We start from the raw sequence: 18,254 nt of genomic DNA, 5'->3' as shown, positions 1-18,254 counted from the left end.
TATCCAGCTGAGCAGACCTCGATTTGCAGATCGATGCACCTGACCCATTCTGAATTATACTTTAGCATTCACATGTCAATGTCAATTTTATTTATATAGCACATTTAAAACAACATAGGAATGCTGTGGCCAAAGTGCTTTACAATAATAGAATAAAAGAAAAACATACAATTAACATGAATAACATAAATCGAAATAAAATAAATGAACATAAATAAATAATAAATGAAGTAATGTTACATAATCACAATGAGGAAACCATCAGTATTGATGAAGGGCACGGAATGCAAATGAATAGAAATGAGTCTTTAATCTTGTTTTGAACAGGTCAATTGTAGATGACTCCTTTATGTGATGAGGTAAAGAGTTCCACAGTCGAGGAGCAGCAGCTGTAAAAGCTCTGTCCCCCCTTAGTTTTACACTTGGTATGAGGGACAACAAGAGACAACTGACCAGAAGATCTATGCACTCTAGATGGCTGGTGTAAAATGCACAATTCGGATAAATAGGCAGGAGCAAGCAAAATCAATTCGAAAACTGACAGGCAGCCAGTGTAAAGAAGCTAATATTGGAGAAACAGAATCAGACTTTCTTGCCCCAACCAGAAAGCGAGCGGCAGCATTCTGGACCAATTGTAACCTGAGCATCAGGGATTTACTAATCCCAGAATACAGCAAGTTGCAGTAGTCAAGGTGAGAAAAGATTAAAGCATGAGTAGCTTTCTCAAGAAGATAAGAAAGGCTTGATCTTACCTAATAGACAATGCTGGAAAAAGCAACTCTTGACTACAGAATTAACCTGTTTCTCAAAAGAGAGGTTACTGTCAAAGATAACCCCAAGATTTCGGACTTGTGGTTTGCAAAGGACAGAGAAAGCTGAAAAGTCCAAGACCAGTTTGGGCTTTAGCTGATGGACCCACTATAAGCACCTCTGTTTTATTTTGATTCAGACCAAGAAAATTATTAGCCATCCAGGATCTTAGTTCAGAAAGACAGTTGTGCAGTTGATTTATTGCAGAGATGCAGACAGGAATATCAACCTGTGTATCATCAGCATAGCAGTGAAAAGAAATGTTAAATTTCCTAAAAGTAGCTACAATAGGGTGAAGGTATATTGAGAACAAAATAGGACCCAAAATGGATCCCCTGAGGAACACCACATTTAAGAGGAAAAGTAGACGAAAAAGAGGAATTTAAAGTCACTGAAAAGTGTCTACCAGTTAGATATGACCTGAACCAGTTAAGAGCAGCCCCTTTAAGCCCAACAAGATGTTCAAGCCGCAACAGCAATATCTCATGGTCAATAGTGTCAAAGGCAGCAGACAGGACAAGGACTGCTGCGCCACCTGAGTCAGTAATAATAGAGATGTCATTGAATACTTTAGGAGGGCCGCTCAACACCATGATAACGCTTAAAGCCAGATTGGTAGATCTCAAATAAATTATTGGAGTTAAGGTGATCAACCAATTGATTATAAATAATTTTTTCTAATATTTTAGCCAGAAATGGCAATTGGGAAATCGGGCAAAATTTGGCTAAAACTCCATTATCTAATTCTGCCTTTTTAGACAGGGATGTACCGCAGCAGGTTTAAAAAATGAGGGCACAACTCCCTCACTAATAGAACCATTGATAATGGTTAGTAAAGATGGACCCAAAACATCAAAAGCTTCCACTACGAGGCGTGGTGGTACAATATCAAGAGGACTGAGAGCTGGTTTAAGGGTTTCAATAGTTCTTTTTAACTGTGAAAGTGAGACAAGATCAAAAGATTCCAAGACAATACCATGATTAGCAGTAGGAAGTTCATAGCCAGTTGGAACAATACCACAGCGAATTTTATCAATTTTACTGACAAAGAATGAAAGAAACTGCTCACATGAAAGAACAGTGCTATTTAATCCCATCACAGAATGAGGGTGATTGGCCGCATTATTTGAATTAAATAAGATCCTAGGATTCTTAGAATGATGGGATACTAAATCGGCGAAGAAATCATGTTTAGCTTTCATTACTGCAACCTGGAAGTTGAATAGAGAAGTCCTAAAAATCTGTTAAGAAACAATCTGTCCATCTTTTTTTCAACGCCGTTCTGCAGTTCGATAGGTGTGGTGCAGTGATCGCGTAGTTTCATTTAGCCAGGGAGCAGGTCTTCCCTTAGTACAGCGTAGAGTATCTTTAGCGAGCAATTGAGTCTAAAACCGTTTTACAAGAAGAATTCAATTCTAAGACAGAATCATCGATACCATCATATTGGATATGTACATCAAGACTAGAGAATATGGTTTTAAAATCTGATATAATAGAAGAATTTAAAAAGCGAGAGCAGTGCAGAGCACAATTAGTAGTAGGGACATCTACAGTGATATTCAAATCCATCATTATAGAAAAGTGATCAGTAAAAGAAACATTGCGTAAATCAATGTTGCTCTTACACGTGATATTTCAGTTAATGAGATCAAGGGTGTGACCGAGAGAGTAAGTTGGCGTATTAATATGCTGGATAAAATCAAATGAGTCCAATAGTGATAAAAAGTCACTAACCAAAGGTTTCGATTGACAACAAACATGAATGTTAAAATCATCAACAATAAATACTTTGTCATGGGAGAGGGTGATATCAGCCAGAAGATCAGAGAATTCAGAAATGAAGATATCATTAATTACAGGAGGTCTATAAACCACAGCAAACAACAAAGAAGGGGAGCTGCACACTTCGAAAAGTTGCAGTTTGAAGCTACTAATCGGACCCTTTGTAAGGCTCTGACACAAGAACATACTTTTAAAAACAGTGGCAATATACCCCACGATGAGTCAGCCAAGGAGAGTTTAAAAATGAATAACTTGATGGTACCAAGTCAGTGAACTTTGGAGAGTAACCATTTACAATCCAGGTCTCAGTGATGGAAAAGAAATCCAGATTATTTGAGATAATAAAGTCTTGCAGAATAAAAGTTTTATTAGATACTGATGTCACGTTCAAGAGAGCAGCCTTGATAGAAGTAGAAGAGCTCGCTGTGGGATGACCATGGGTGAGTGTGTGAAGATGATAATAAATGATAAATGATTTACTAGTAGTATGGCCAAATTAACCAATGGAAAGATGGAATGCTAAAGTAGATATACAGTAATCCCTCCTCGATAGATGAAAATCCGCGAAGTAGAAACCATATGTTTGTATGGTTATTTTTATATATTTTAAGCCCTTATAAACTCTCCCACACTGTTAACATTATTAGAGCCCTCTAGACATGAAATAACACCCTTTAGTCAAAAGTTTAAACTTTGCTCCATGACAAGACAGAGATGACAGTTCTTTCTCACAATTAAAAGAATGCAAACTTATCTTCCTCTTTAAAGAATGCGTGTCAGGAGCAGAGAATGTCAGAGAGAGAGAGCGAGAGAAAAGCAAACAATCAAAAAATCAATACGTGCTTTTAAGTATGCCGAAGCACCGATAAAGCGGCATTTTGTAGAGGAGCGTCCGTATCTTCTAGGCAAACAGCCTCTGTGCAAACAGCCCCTCTGCTCACACCCCCTCCGTCAGGCAGAGAGAGACAGAGAAAAGCAAACAATCAAGCACCGCTTGGGAAGCACATCGTATATCATTGAGGAGTTTTAGATAATATGTAATACATGCTCTGATTGGGTAGCATCTCAGCCATCTGCCAATAACGTCCCTTGTATGAAATCAACTGGGCAAACAAACTGAGGAAGCATGTACTTTAAATTAAAAGACCCATTGTCCGCAGAAATCCGCGAACCAGCAAAAAATCTGTGATATATATTTATATATGCTTACATTTAAAATCCGCGATGGAGTGAAGCCGTGAAAGTCGAAGCGCGATATAGCGAGGGATCACTGTACTTTTAAAAACAGTGGCAATGCCCCCCCTATGATGAGCCAGCCAAGGAGAGTTTAAAAATGAATAACTTGGAGAGTAACCATTTACAATCCAGGTCTCAGTGATGAAAAAGAAATGGAGATTATTTGAGATAATAAAGTCTTGCAGAATAAAAGTTTTATTAGATACTGATGTCACGTTCAAGAGAGCAGCCTTGATAGAAGTAGAAGAGCTCGCTGCGGGATGAGCACAGGTGAGCATGCAATGATTAGCAGCATTTACTCCCAGAGAGCACACCGAGGAAGAGTGATGCCGCCTTGAAATGGAGAAGTTAAATCCGGTATCCAGCGCCCAGGGATGGTGATGGGTCATAGACGACTCGCAGGCATCGGGAATCCAAGCTCTGGGATTTGAGTCGCCGTTGTTTAACAGCAATACCGGCTCTTTTTCCACAGCGGCGGGTGCCTTTGTGTCTCCAAGAGGCACACTGATACAGCTCACTGATACAGGTGAACACCGGCGTCCAGGTGAAGAAGTCAGCAGATGAATAAAACAAAGGTGGAGGTTCACATAATATACCATCAGGAGATGAAAACTGAGAGGAAAGCAGGCAAGAAAATATGTTAAGTACAGAATGACGATCATAGGACAGTGGCCGTTGAGATAAACTAATACATAAAAACAAAGATAAAACATAGATTAGCGAGACGAGCAGACGGCCACCCACACCAGTCAGCGCCATCTTACAGTATGTTGCTCTGCTTGTATTAAGAAATGCAATGTATGTGTTAAAAACTAAAAGATTCTTTCATACTTTAACTGGAATGGTTTAAAGGGTTTTACTTATCTAATTTTCAGTTTTACTTTTGGGCAGCTAACCTCCAACTTTTGAAACTTTAATGAGCAATTTATTACAACCCTCTCAGAGTTAAACTGCAAGCCAGTGACAGAAGATCTGGTACCCCACACTTGTTCCTCCCTTTCCTCTTGACTGTGTGTGCCAATGGCCATAAGATGCTGCATACGTAACACAAATCCTTCATTCATTCTTTACTGAGAATCTGCTATTGGTGCAGAGGACGCTTGAAAGCACATACTGCTGGAGATGGACTGTAAAAACAAGCACATTTTACATCTTATCATCTGAAATGTTTTATAGCCTGCTTGCTATAAAATTAAAAAATAATCTTAATTTAATTCCAGACTTTACCACCCCTATCAGACAAAAACAGAAACCAGTAGGTTATCTATTTATTTATTTAAGTCTTCCATAAGAGTAAAGGTTAATGTGAGAAGACAACTCCTTCTCTGCATTTTGATAAGAGACAAACTGACATTTTATTAATATTAAACCATTGTCTAATTATTCAAAATAGTGGTTCATGCCACTTTACCTTTAGGCTAGGTGTACTTGGGTAAGTACCCTGTAACAAGGCTCTCTCCAAATCAAAATGAGCACAGTGGCCGGTGAGACTGGACAATGGAGGTCGTCAAGGTCCTTATTAATAATTTGATCACTGCTGGCCTTTCAGACACTCCGCTGTATTTCTTGGTTGGCAAAAGATTCTTTGCCTCATGTGTAGGAATGTTCTGAAGGCTCTGAGGATGCTTTAGCAGAAAACAATCTTTTTAAAGATGATCTCACACATTTCTTGTTAATTCCTTGGCCTTAATCTCGAGTGTTACTTGGGCTTGCAACAATTTATTTCTGGTATAGCCCAGAATCACACAAGGAATGCCTCAATGGGATTTAACAAGTCCTACTTTTGACAGCCTCCCGCCCTTGACTCCCTAAGAAGACAAGAAAATTTTGCCCCCAAAAAACTGAAGAAATCTTGGGAAAGGCAATTCAGAGACCTCCTTCCAGGTAGGTTGGGTGTGCAATGGGTGTCAAAAAATGGGGTTAATACAATACATACATCAGAACAAAAGTCATTCTCTTCACAGAGCTTGATGGCTAATCCATCATGACCACCTCAGATACAATAGTATAAACTACAAGGCACAATGCAAGAATAGATTATACCACTCACTAAATACAGAACTATCACGAATGAGGATACAGATTTGTTCAAATACTTCAAAAACAAAATAGAAACTAATTAACAACAAGAATCTTTATATATAATACATTACCGTGGCTGTTCTTTTGTCTTTCCAGAATTTCAAATCACCTGTAGCTCACAAACCATTTGACCTACTGACCTGAAATTTGGTACACACATTAGAACGCTCTAGACGAGAACAGGCCATTCAGCCCAACAAAGCTCGCCAGTCCTATCCACTTATTTCTTCCAGAAAAACATCAAGTCGAGTTTTGAAAGTCCTTAACGTCTTACTGTCTACCACACTACTTGGTAGCTTATTCCGTCTATTGGCTTTGTGTAAAGAAAAACTTCCTAATGTTTGTGCGAAATTTACCCTTAACAAGTTTCCAACTGTGTCCCCGTGTTCTTGATGAGCTCATTTTAAAATACAAGTCTCGATCTACTGTACTAACTCCCTTCATAATTTTAAACACTTCAATCATGTCACCTGTTAATCTTCTTTTGCTGAAACTGAACAGGCTCAGCTCTTTTAATATTACTTCATAGTTCATCCCCTACAGCCCTGCTCTGGACTTTTTCTAGCTCTGCTCTGTCCTTTTTGTAGCCTGGACACCAAAACTGCACACAGTACTCAAGATGAGGCCTCACCAGTGCATTATAAAGGCTGAGCAAAACCTCCTTGGACTTGAACTCCACACATCATGCTACATAACGTAACATTCTGTTAGCCTTCTTAATGGCTTCTGAACACTCTTGGGAAGTCGATAGCTTAGAGTCTACTAAATCCTTCTCATAAAGTGTACTCTCGATTTTTCAACCGCCCATTGTGTATTCAGCCCTAACATTTTTACATCCTATGTGTAATACTTTACATTGATTGACATTAAATTTCATCTGCCTAAGGCCGGAGTTATACTTCACGCGACGTGACGCATGCTGCAGCGGACGCTCCTGCTACACAAGCATTGTAGTGTTTATACTTGTGTGCGTACTTTACGTAAATCTGGAGGAATCCACCAGGTGGCAGTGTGAGATATTATCACAGTGAGAACAGGTTCGGCTTCTCTGTGATGTGAATTGCCTGGAACACTCATTAAATTCTGATTACACCATACCGCAATATCTCTGAAAATTATGCTTATTGATTAAATCCATCAATCCAGGGATGTGTCCATTCTAGCAAGCATTGGGCACGAGTGAGAAACAATCCCTGGACGAGGCCTCCACTCATCGCAAGGTGAATACAAGCACAAACGTACACTAGCGTCATTTTAGTGACACCAAATCCCCAAATCTGCATATCTTTGGAAGGAAACTGGAGCACAGTGTGGAATACCAGCAACATAACTCCCTGCGAGACAGCAGTGCTATCGCTCCGCCACCGTGACACCCCCATGTGTGTAATTATTAACAGTATTCATTATTTAAATGAAATTATATGTAAAATGTAACATACACACTTTAATGCATTTCATCATGAAAGTGGTATCAAGTACAAATCTAAAGATTCAAAATGTGCAGAGAGTTTGAATATCATGCATTTAATTTATTCTGTGTGGTGATCTATTACTGCTTGCCACTGCTGTCAGGTCCAAGAAGCTCGTAGCGATTAAAAACTGGGATGACGTTTACGATGGTCTGCATTAATGATAAAGTAAACTATGAGGTTAAAGTGGACATTTTGAGATTAAAGCCAAAATTTCCTCTTTAATCACAAAATACACGTTTTCACCGTGTCCTTTATTTTTTTCTCAGTGGCTCAAATACAGCGCTATACATTATGTTGCTGTTGTTAAGTTGCAAAAAAGACGGCACAAAAGATGGTATGTGAGACTTTTAAAATGTATTGTGTTATTACGATTGGGAATATGCGACGCTTGAATATAAAAGTACCACGAATGCATCTGTATGTTGGCATTTTGCTTCACCACATTGATGCATTCATCCCGTAGGATCTGCATAGAGGCTTTCTGTCACATGTAGATAGTAAACAGAAACACTGATGTCACGTTCCGACTTTTAGCACACTGCGCCCCCTGACTTTTTGCTGGTACTGCAACTCGCACACGCGTCAATTTCTGAGGACCTGCTCAGAGGACGTGTGAAATGAACGCTGGGAACGCGTGGCAGCCATGAAGCGGGCGCATACGCAATCTGAGTGTGAAGTATAAATGAGCCCTAAGTCTGTATGCTATCCAAGTCCTTCTGTAATGATATAATGGATTCCAAATTATCTGCTAATCCACCTATCTTGGTATCATCTGCAAACTTAACCAGCTTGTTACTTATGTAACTTACTTACTTCCTGTGTTTGAGCCAATTCTGCACCCATCTAAAAACATCACCCTGAACTCCCACTTCTTTTAACTTGATGCCCAACCTCTCATGTGGCACCTTATCAAATGCTTTCTGAAAGTCCAGATAAATAATATCATAAGCTCCACTTTGATTGCATCCTTTTGTTTCCTCCTCAAAGAATTCCAGCATGTTAAAAACACGACCTCCCTCTTCTGAACCCATGCTGACTGTTCAGAATAACTCCTGTCCTTGCCATGTGTTGCTCAATCTTATCCTTAATAATTCCTTCCATTAATTTTTCTGTGATACATGTTAAGCTTACTGGCCTATAGTTGCTTGGATCTGCCCTGTCACCCTTTTTATATAATGGGATGATATTTGCCATTTTCCAGTCCTTCAGAATCTCTCCAGTGCACAGTGACTTCCTAAAAATATGTGTCAAGTGTTTATATATGTACTCACTAGCCTCCTTAAGAACACGAGGATAAATATTATCTGGGCCTGGTGATTTGTTTGATTTCAGCCTATTTAATCTGAGCAGCACTTCTCCCTCTACAATTTACAAATCCCTCAGTACCTCCTTAGTAGTCCTGTGTACCGCTGGGAGGTTATCTACTTCCTCACTTGTGTGTCTTTTAATTCCCCTTTACTATTCCTGATGAACTTGACCTCCTCCTTAACTGTTCTTTTACTACTAAAATACTGAAAGAATCTCTTGGGGTCTTCTTTCGCCTTATCTGCTATATTCCTCTCCAACTGTCTTTTAGCCTCTCTGATATCCTTCTTAATGGTTGCACTCATTTTCTCATACGCTCTACGATTCTCTTTGCAGTCATTAGTCTTATATGCCTTATACAGCAGTTTTTTCCTTTGCAACTCCTTTTTTAATCTTTATTAATCCACCGTGGAGTTTTTTTAGTTTCCTATTAATTCCAAATTTAGGTATGTATCTGTCCTGCATTACATGTAAAACATTTTTAAACCTGTTCTACTGCTCCTCGACTGTCTCCACATTTAAAAGCTTATCCCAGTCTATCCTACTTAGACTTTGTCGCATCTGCTCAAAATTAGCCCTACCAAAGTTCAGCTTAACAATTTTAGTCTTTGCATCTGTTCTCTTACAAAATACTGAAAATTATATTATATTATGGTCACTTGACCCTAGTGGTTAAATCACCTCTACACCCTCAATTCTGTCCTGATTATTACAGAATACTAAATCCAGACAGGCTTCACCCTGTGTTGGTGCTTTAACATGCTGTGTTAAAAAACAGTCGCTGATTACTTCTAAAAACTCCTGCTCTTGCGCTCCTCCATTTGCAAGGTTATCCCAGTTAATATTTGGATAATTAAAGTCCCCCAAGACTATAATATCCCCCTGTAAACTTGCCTTTTTGATATTACTAAAAAGATGTGTGTTGAAATTACTGTCTGAATTGGGTGGTCTATAACACACTCCTTATAAGACCTTTTTCCCGAATATTTTCCAGGCGAAGCCACATGTCCTCACTAAGATGGGGCTCATCATCCAACTGAAGATGACTTACATTTAAACCCTGTTTGGCATAAACAGCAAGCCCACCTCCTTTTCTGTTCTGTCTATCCTTCCTAAAAAATGTGTATCCCTCTATGTTACACTCATCCCCATCTTTGTTATTTAGCCAGGTTTCCGTTATTGCTATAATATCATAATTAAGCTCTGCTACATACAACTCCAACTCACTTACCTTATTTTTGATACTTCTAGCATTAAGACAAGCTATTTTTAATGTGTTAATCCTTCTACATTTAAATGTTTGCTTAGAATTTACATTACTCTGCATTTTTATTTCTACACCATTGTTTGTTCTTCGATGTACAGTATAGATCTAAATCTGGCCTGTCCTAAACTCCCTGCCCCCCCATTCCCTAGTTTAAACAATCCTTGACTAGCCTACACATACACCTCCCCAATACATGGGTGCCCCTGCGGTTCAGATGTAACCCGTCACGGCGGAACAGGTCCCATCTGTTCCAAAAGGAGTCCCAATGCCCCATAAACCTATACCCTTCTACCCTGCACCAAGATTTGAGCCTTCTAATCTCCTCAATTTTTCCTGGACTGGCGCATGGCAAAGGCTGAACTTTGGAGAAGACTACCTTGTCAGTTCTGCTCCTCAGCTTGACACCTAACTCTTGTTTGGATTGCAGAACTGACAGACTACCCTTATGTACATCATTTGTTCCAACATGGACAATGAAAATGAAAATGAAAAGACAACCGGCAGCATTTGCTCAGGAATAAGCCGTGCCTCTCATGGCCCTGGAAATAGAAGTGCCAGTGTGCCAAATTTACATTACGTGGAAATAAACCCTGATCAAGGCTCTGTGCAAAAAGAAGCCTCATTAACTAATATTGCACTGTTTAACTCGAAATCTCTTAATGGCAAAGCATTGGTGCTGTCAGAACTCACCACTGACACCAAACTTGATATACTGGGCTTAATGGAGACTTAGTAAAAACCAAACAAATCTACGTCTCTCAGGGAGACGGCAAAGTTTGACATGACACAACATGTTGATTTTCCCACCCACTCTGGTGGTCATATATTGGATCTGATCTGCACTTCTGGACTATCTGTTGCCAACATTTACAGCACTGATTTGGGACTCTCTGACCATAAAGCAGTATTTTTCACTGTCTCACTGCCTTTCCCTCCTCTTACCTGTAAACGACAAATTTCTTACAGAAACCTTAAAAATATCTGTCCCTCTATCCTTTCTGGATTCATTTCTGATCTTTTACTGTCTGCACACTAGATAGTCATGTTGACCACTATAACTCAGCCCTTCATTCAGCATTAGATAAAACAGCTCCTTTAAAACATAAGGAGGTTTCCTTTAAACGTTCAGCTCCTTGGCATAATTCAGAATTGCGATCTATGAAAGCAGTTGGCTGACGGCTTGGGGGAATGTCACGTAAGACTGGCCTCACTGTGCACATCCAGGCTTTCTCTGACCACCAAAGAGCTTACAGAGAAGCACTAACTGCTGCTAAGAACACCCACTATGGCAGAATAATAGAAAGTGGCCATGATAACCCAAGGGTTTTGTTTTCTGTAGTTAATAAACTACTCAACCCACATCTGGCCCAACTACCTCTTCTACTGAAGTCTGTGAGGAATTCCTCCACTTTTTCCGTAACAAAATTAAAGATCTAAATAATTCAACTAACATAAATACATCATCTGTTTATATCTCTCCCTGTTTTCCCACTCCATCCAGCTCCTTCTCTAAGTTCTCACCAGTCACATCTGTGTTTGTTAATAACCTGCTTTGTAAAATGAGGCCAGCTACTTGTGTACTGGACCCCATCCCCAGCACACTACTTAAATCCTGCCTTCATGCCATAATCCAGACTGTTACAACAATAATAAACTCATTCCCTGACACTGGCTCTGTGCCGCTCACTTTTAAAATCGCTTCTGTAACCCCAATGTTAAAAAAGTCTGGTCTTGATGCTGACAATCTTAACAATTTCCAGCCTATTTCCCACTTACCTTTCCTGTCAAAAGCTCTTGAGCGTGTTGTAGCCTCCCAGCTCACCAATTACTTAACCACTAATAATTTGATGGAACCCTTTCAGTCTGGTTTCAGGGTGCAGCACAGCTGTGAAACTGCTCTGCTACGGGTAACCAATGATTTGCTTATGGCAGCAGACTCTGGACAAACCAGCATATTAATTCTGTTAGACCTCAGTGCAGCATTTGACACTGTCAGACATGACATTCTACTGTCCAGAATGGAGAACATGCTGGTATCTCTGGCACTGCCCTCCAGTGGTTCAAGTCCTATCTGACTGATAGGCAAGAGTTTGTTAGTCTTGGCAACAGCAGATCCAGCTCGCGCCAGTCACACAAGGAGTTCCTCAGGGCTCTGTCCTCGGCCCTCTTCTCTTCTGTATTTATATGCTTCCCCTTGGCCATATTATTCGTAACTATGGACTGGGCTATCATTCTTATGCAGATGATACTCTACTTCAATGGTAAAAGTGGAACTTCATCAGAGCTTTCTCAGCTCACAACCTGCCTTAGTGAAATTAAAACCTGGATGGAGCAGAACTCTTTAAAATTAAACTGCAACAAAACTGAACTCCTGCAAATTGGGACTAAAATGCAACTTAATAAAATGAGCTCCTTCCCAGTCAATCTTGGTTGTGATCTCATCAGACCTGCCTCTACTGCAAAGAATCTTGGTGTCATTTTTGATTCCTCCCTTTCTTACTCCACCCACATAAATCACATTAAGAAACTTTCTTACTTTCACCTCCATAACATATCCGTGTTCGCTCCTTCCTCTCCTTTTCTAATGCTGAGAAACTTGTCCATGCTTTTATCACATCCGCATAGATTATTGTAACTCGCTGTGGCAGGTGCCCTTCTAATCTTATATCACAGCTCCAGCTTATTCAAAACTCAGCTGCAAGAGTCCTTACTCGAACCAGCAGCAGCGAGCACATCACACCCATCCTGCTCCATCTTCACTGGCTCCCTGTGTCTTACAGAATCGAATATAAAATCCTACTAATAACCTACAAAGCCTTAAATAACCTCGTGCCAAACTACATCAGTGACCTTCTCCATCATTATGTGCCTGCCCGCTCACTAAGGTCCTCTGATTCTGGCAATCTTGTTGTGCCCCACACTAATCTTCACTCCATGGGTGACAGGGCCTTCAGCTGTATAGCGCCCAGACTCTGGAATGACCTACGAAATTAATCAGGTCAGCTGACTCCATGAATTCTTTTAAAAAACAACTCAAAACTCATCTGTTCAGGAAGGCTTTTAGCTCTACTTGACTTTATTACCCTTCTCTCAGTTTACCTCTCTGTCAAGATGCTCATGTAACCTGTGTGTGTGTGTGCTAGACCATCAATTCTGTTGTCTGTTAGGCTTTCTCTGAATTTACTGTCTTAATCTTCTTTATTTATTTATTTGGTTTGTACAATGCTATATACTGTATACCCTGCCATTCTTTCTTATATTCTGTAAGTGCCCTGAGCATGGGAAAGGCGCTATATAAATAAAATGTATTATTATTATGATTATTAATGACAACTGGATCCACCCCCGCTCTTTCCAGGGAGGTCTCCCACCTGTGCTCCCGGAAGGCAACACACCGTGCGAGACCCTCTCTCTCTGGAGCACACCTGCGCTTCAATCCCCCTAATGATTGAGTCCCCAACTATCACTACCTCTCTCTTTTGGGAACTGGTTTTGAGGTGGCCCGTTGGGGCTCCTCAACCCTGCCTACCACCTCAAAATTATCAGAGTCACCGTCCAGCTCCGCTAGGACATAACGGTTAGACACTTCTAATTCTGGGGTTGATGCCCCCGGACAGTGTGCACCCTTTACCTTACGCCTTGTGACCGTGACCCACCTATTCCTACCTGTCTGGTCTGGAATCTCCTCCCGCGCCACCTTGAGAGTGCATACTATCTCTCTAAAGGACACCTGGGCCAAGTCCGCCAATTCTCTATTACAACGCAGGTCAGCCAACTCCTCCAGTTCAGCGACCCTGAGCTCGAGGTGCTGGATGAGCTGGCATCTCTTGCAGATGTAGCCCTCATAGACAACTGGCTCTTCTAAGCCATCATCTAAAAAGTCCAACATTCAATAGGACTTGCATAGATAGATAGATAGATAGATAGATAGATAGATAGATAGATAGATAGATAGATAGATAGATAGATAGATAGATAGATAGATAGATAGATAGATAGATAGATAGATAGATAGATAGATAGATAGATAGATAGATAGATAGATAGATAGATAGATAGATAGATAGATAGATAGATAGATAGATACTTTATTAATCCCAAGGGGAAATTCACAAAATTGCACTGGCCTCATTATTAAAATTGGATTTGGGATTAGTAAACTGCCTTAACTTTTTTTTTTTTTCTTAAAATTAAATTTCTTCTTCTTTCAGCTGCTCCGTAACTTAAATGGTAACACTAAGATCTGCTACAGATATTTTACACCTTTTCCCCTTAAGCTCCTGTACTGTTCTCCCTCTCAGCTGCCTGCTATTTGCCTTTCTATGAGGTTAACTTTACTTTTCTCTGCCTCTTCTCCTAACTTTGCGCTCCTCTTACTTATAAGCTCTTCACTCGCACTGTTTGTATTCCCCCGTATTAATGAACCAATACGCTGTCGCCCACTTAACTGTTTACCTCTGGACCACTAAGGACTGTTTAATATAAAATAAACAAATAAATAAAACTTCACTACCTTATTTGCTCCTACTACTCGTGCCAGATCGGCGTCTTAACGCTGGCCGCTTACCTGCGCACTGCTGAGCCTTCCTCTTTTACTGCTCTGAAGTCAGCCGCGGCCTTTTTTTCTTTTCCTTTAAACTAAGGAATCGCGGTTACAACAACGCAGCTATTTGCTTACAAATGCCGATATCAGTTACTGCTGCTTTCTACCCTACCTCCTCGATGCTAATTCAAATACAGATAAAAAGAACACGTACACGTACAAGTAACTTTTCCAAGCGCACCTCCAAACACCCAGCTACTTTTGCTCTTGTGCAGGCAAAAAAAAAAAAAGAAAAAAAACCCTTCTAAAGGGAAAAAGCTTCAAAAATTCCCACATGGTTCCTTAGCGGCAATCAAAACCCAAGTTTTTAACAGCAAAATTAATTTTTTTATTTAAATCTCACCACAGAACAAACCAACAACTCTCAACAGCCTCAGTGTTTGCAAAGCACACGTCAGCCACGTGACCGCATATACTACATGACGTCTACTATCTGCTTTCGGGGTGATGACTGACCTCCAAGGTTTTTCCTTTTTTTATTTTTATTTTATTGTAGAATGAGCTCTCGGCTGTGGCCAGCAGGGCAGCCATGTGGTGTATGCGTACGGACGCTGTTCTCATCCCTAGCACTTCCCAAACCTCTTATCTTAAATCATTCTTATGGCAGATTGAAGACTTAAGTGCCTGCTTAAGTGAACAATTAAAGAAAATGTACTAAGTAATTACAACACAGACACTGACTTAATCAGTTTTAACGCGAAAAGATGCAGACGAAAGAAGAGAAGCGGCGTGCCGCTAGGGTGGAGAAAAGAAGAGCTGCTCAGGAAGCAGCAAGTGCATCAACCTCTGAGCAAACAAATGCTAAATGTACAGAGAAAGAGTATAAAAACTAGGAATGCTCAAGTCAAGTGTATTCACTGCACATTACCATGCAGTGTGCCGTTACTGGTATCTTATAATTCTATACAATTGCAGTTTCCATTGAGGAGACTTGAGGTGATGTTTAATGATCCGCTTTTACAGTGTTAAGCTTGATTAACTCTCCAGACAGTATTCTGTTGCTACCTGGTGGATCAAATAACATGCTACAAAACAAAAAAAAATCACGAATAATTAGAATTCTATGGGTTTTGCCGTAACTCGTCAGTATTCTTGAGTGGGGCGTAGGTTTCTATCAAAAAACAATTACATGTGAGAAGATGTAAAGCCAATTTTAGAACAAAGTGAAACCATTAGTCGAATCAGCCGATAGTGATGAAACTGCAGTTCGGTTGTATCAACACCACATGCATCAGTTTCACGCCCCATGTCAACTTCAGATGACCAATTTGCATCTTTTGTCACTATTGCTCAATTCAAGCAATGGTTCAGTTTCAGCTTGTTCTGCAGTTGGCTTTATGGCTTTACATTTACCATTGAATATTTTGTTGGCGGCTCTGCCACAATCATGAATATTAATAGATTACCCTAGAGTTACCATAAAGTGGCAGAAAGCATGGAAATATATCTATTTTTTTCAGCATGATATTATTTCATGCACAAGATGGCAGCAGAATACCATCCTGAGAGTTGCTTGGGCTTAACACTATAATGTGCATTTTTACACATCACCCCAAGCCTGCCTTAGGTTTTACCGTAATTGCATAAAATTCTGAGCCCGAGCCTGAGTTGGGGGTAACGCCAAGGAGGTTTAGGCAGGCCTGAAATTAACGAACCCCAAAAGACACCCTCATGCTGATGTAAATATAAGGTGCCACCTGTATGAACTGAACTTTGACACAACAGGAGGACCTACCGCTTAAAACATAATGCTGCCCTTCCAAGATCATCCCTTTCAGTCTTGAAAGATTTTCTCTGAAATGTGTGGATTTTCCAATATGGACTCTCTAATTTTTTTTCTCAAATTCTTAAGCCTTCAAATCAGGTTGACTTGTACCCAAAGGTGGACAGCATCCTCACCCAGAGTTGGCGCACACTGCTTTTGTAGTATAGTCAGTAGGTTCCAATTCCTACATACAGGACGCAGCAGTTTAGAAATAAAAAAGGAACGGCTGCAGCTCAACTATAATTCCACAACTTCTTACTTGGTAAGAAATACAATAAAAAGCATTCTTTTGAATGGGACACAATTTCTGAAATGGCTGTGCAGTCTGTGCTGTTTTGAGTCATGTTTAATCTAAAAATGCAGGACTAAACTGTTCAAAGATGCTTCTGTTTCTGAGTTTGCCTCATTCAAGGTGAACTCCAGCCTTCTCATACGTATCTCAGATTCTACCAGAACTCTGAATACATGTAAATGTGTTCTGTTTCTCTGTTTGCATACATGCGTGTATAAGTACAGTATACAACCAAGGTCAAAATTATTAGAGCCCCCGCAGTGGAATTGATACAAAACTGTTACCTTTACCAAGGAAGTGGCCAGCAACGAAAGTGTTTGCAAGATAATCAATGTCAACCTTTTACAATTCATGGATTTGCCTTTTTACATATTTGTCATCTTTCCAGGTTTTGCAACCTACTATGGAAAACTTCAGACAACCTGTGCAGGGTAAAAATTTTAGAAAACTAAAAAGGCCCAGTAAGTCATAAATGTATTAAATATATAATTACTCATTTTATTGTTTAATACCATAAATATACACACAAATGCATTATAAGTTAAATTTTGTAAAGAGTTACCTTCAGCAAAGAACTACAGAACTAGGGATGCCACGCATTTTTGTCTTGGCAGTCAGACTCATACACGTGATTTACTTGCACAGTGATCATTTTATCTCACGTTTAACACAACTTTTTTATTTAGTGCAATAATATAATCATATGGCCAAGATGTATGCATGGATATTTACCTCTGTAGGGGTCCTGAGCCCTTAACCCCCACAAAATGCAAGGCCCGACTATACTTCCAAACGAATAAATACAAAATCCCCAATAAATCTGAGGAAAATATTTTATTGATGCAGTGAGGTGAAAACCAGAAAACAAAAATGTCAATGCCAAGATTATTAGACCTCTGCCAATGAATAGTCAATTGTTTGCTTACTCACAACTGACAGCAACGTGCTAGTACAGTCTTCAACAAGATGTCTCTTGGGGAATCTTATTCCATTCCTCTATGGCAAATTGCTCCTGCTGACCCAAATTACATGGTTTTCGAGCATGGACCTCAACCAAGAACACCCGCCAAAGATTCCCAATAGGACTGGAGATCTGGTAATTGGGAAGGCCACTCCAGGATTTTGATTTTGTTGTCCTTTAAAAATTTCTGGATCAACTTCAAAGTATGCTTTGGGTTATTATCTTGCTGGAAGGCCCAATGGCAACCTTAAACCAGACTGGCAGCAGAGTTCTTCACAATATCCTTCAAAATGTCAGCATACTGTTCCTTCTTCACGATCCCATATACCTGGACAAGGTTCACTGTGCCTGAAGCAGCAGAGCAGTTAATGTTATCACCTCCATCTTTAATTGTGGAACTGTGTTTTATGGCTGAAGGTCTCTCCCCTTCTTCACCAAACAACAGCAACATCTATGTGCTAGAACAACTCCATGTTTGTCTCATTAGAACAGAAGACAGATTTACGAAATTCATCACCACTCTTCAAATGGTTCCAGGCAAATTTCGGTCTGGCTTTTGATGTGCCTCTCTGTGAGCAATGGAGTTTTCCTTGAATGATGCCCTTGAAGCCCATTACAATGAAGAGCCCTCCCAACAGTCTTTTTTGAAACTTCCAATTCTGGAAGGGGCCAGTTCAGC

Source organism: Polypterus senegalus, chromosome 5 (genome assembly GCF_016835505.1).
Source record: "Polypterus senegalus isolate Bchr_013 chromosome 5, ASM1683550v1, whole genome shotgun sequence".
NCBI lineage: Eukaryota > Metazoa > Chordata > Cladistia > Polypteriformes > Polypteridae > Polypterus > Polypterus senegalus.
This window is presented reverse-complemented; position numbering follows the sequence as displayed.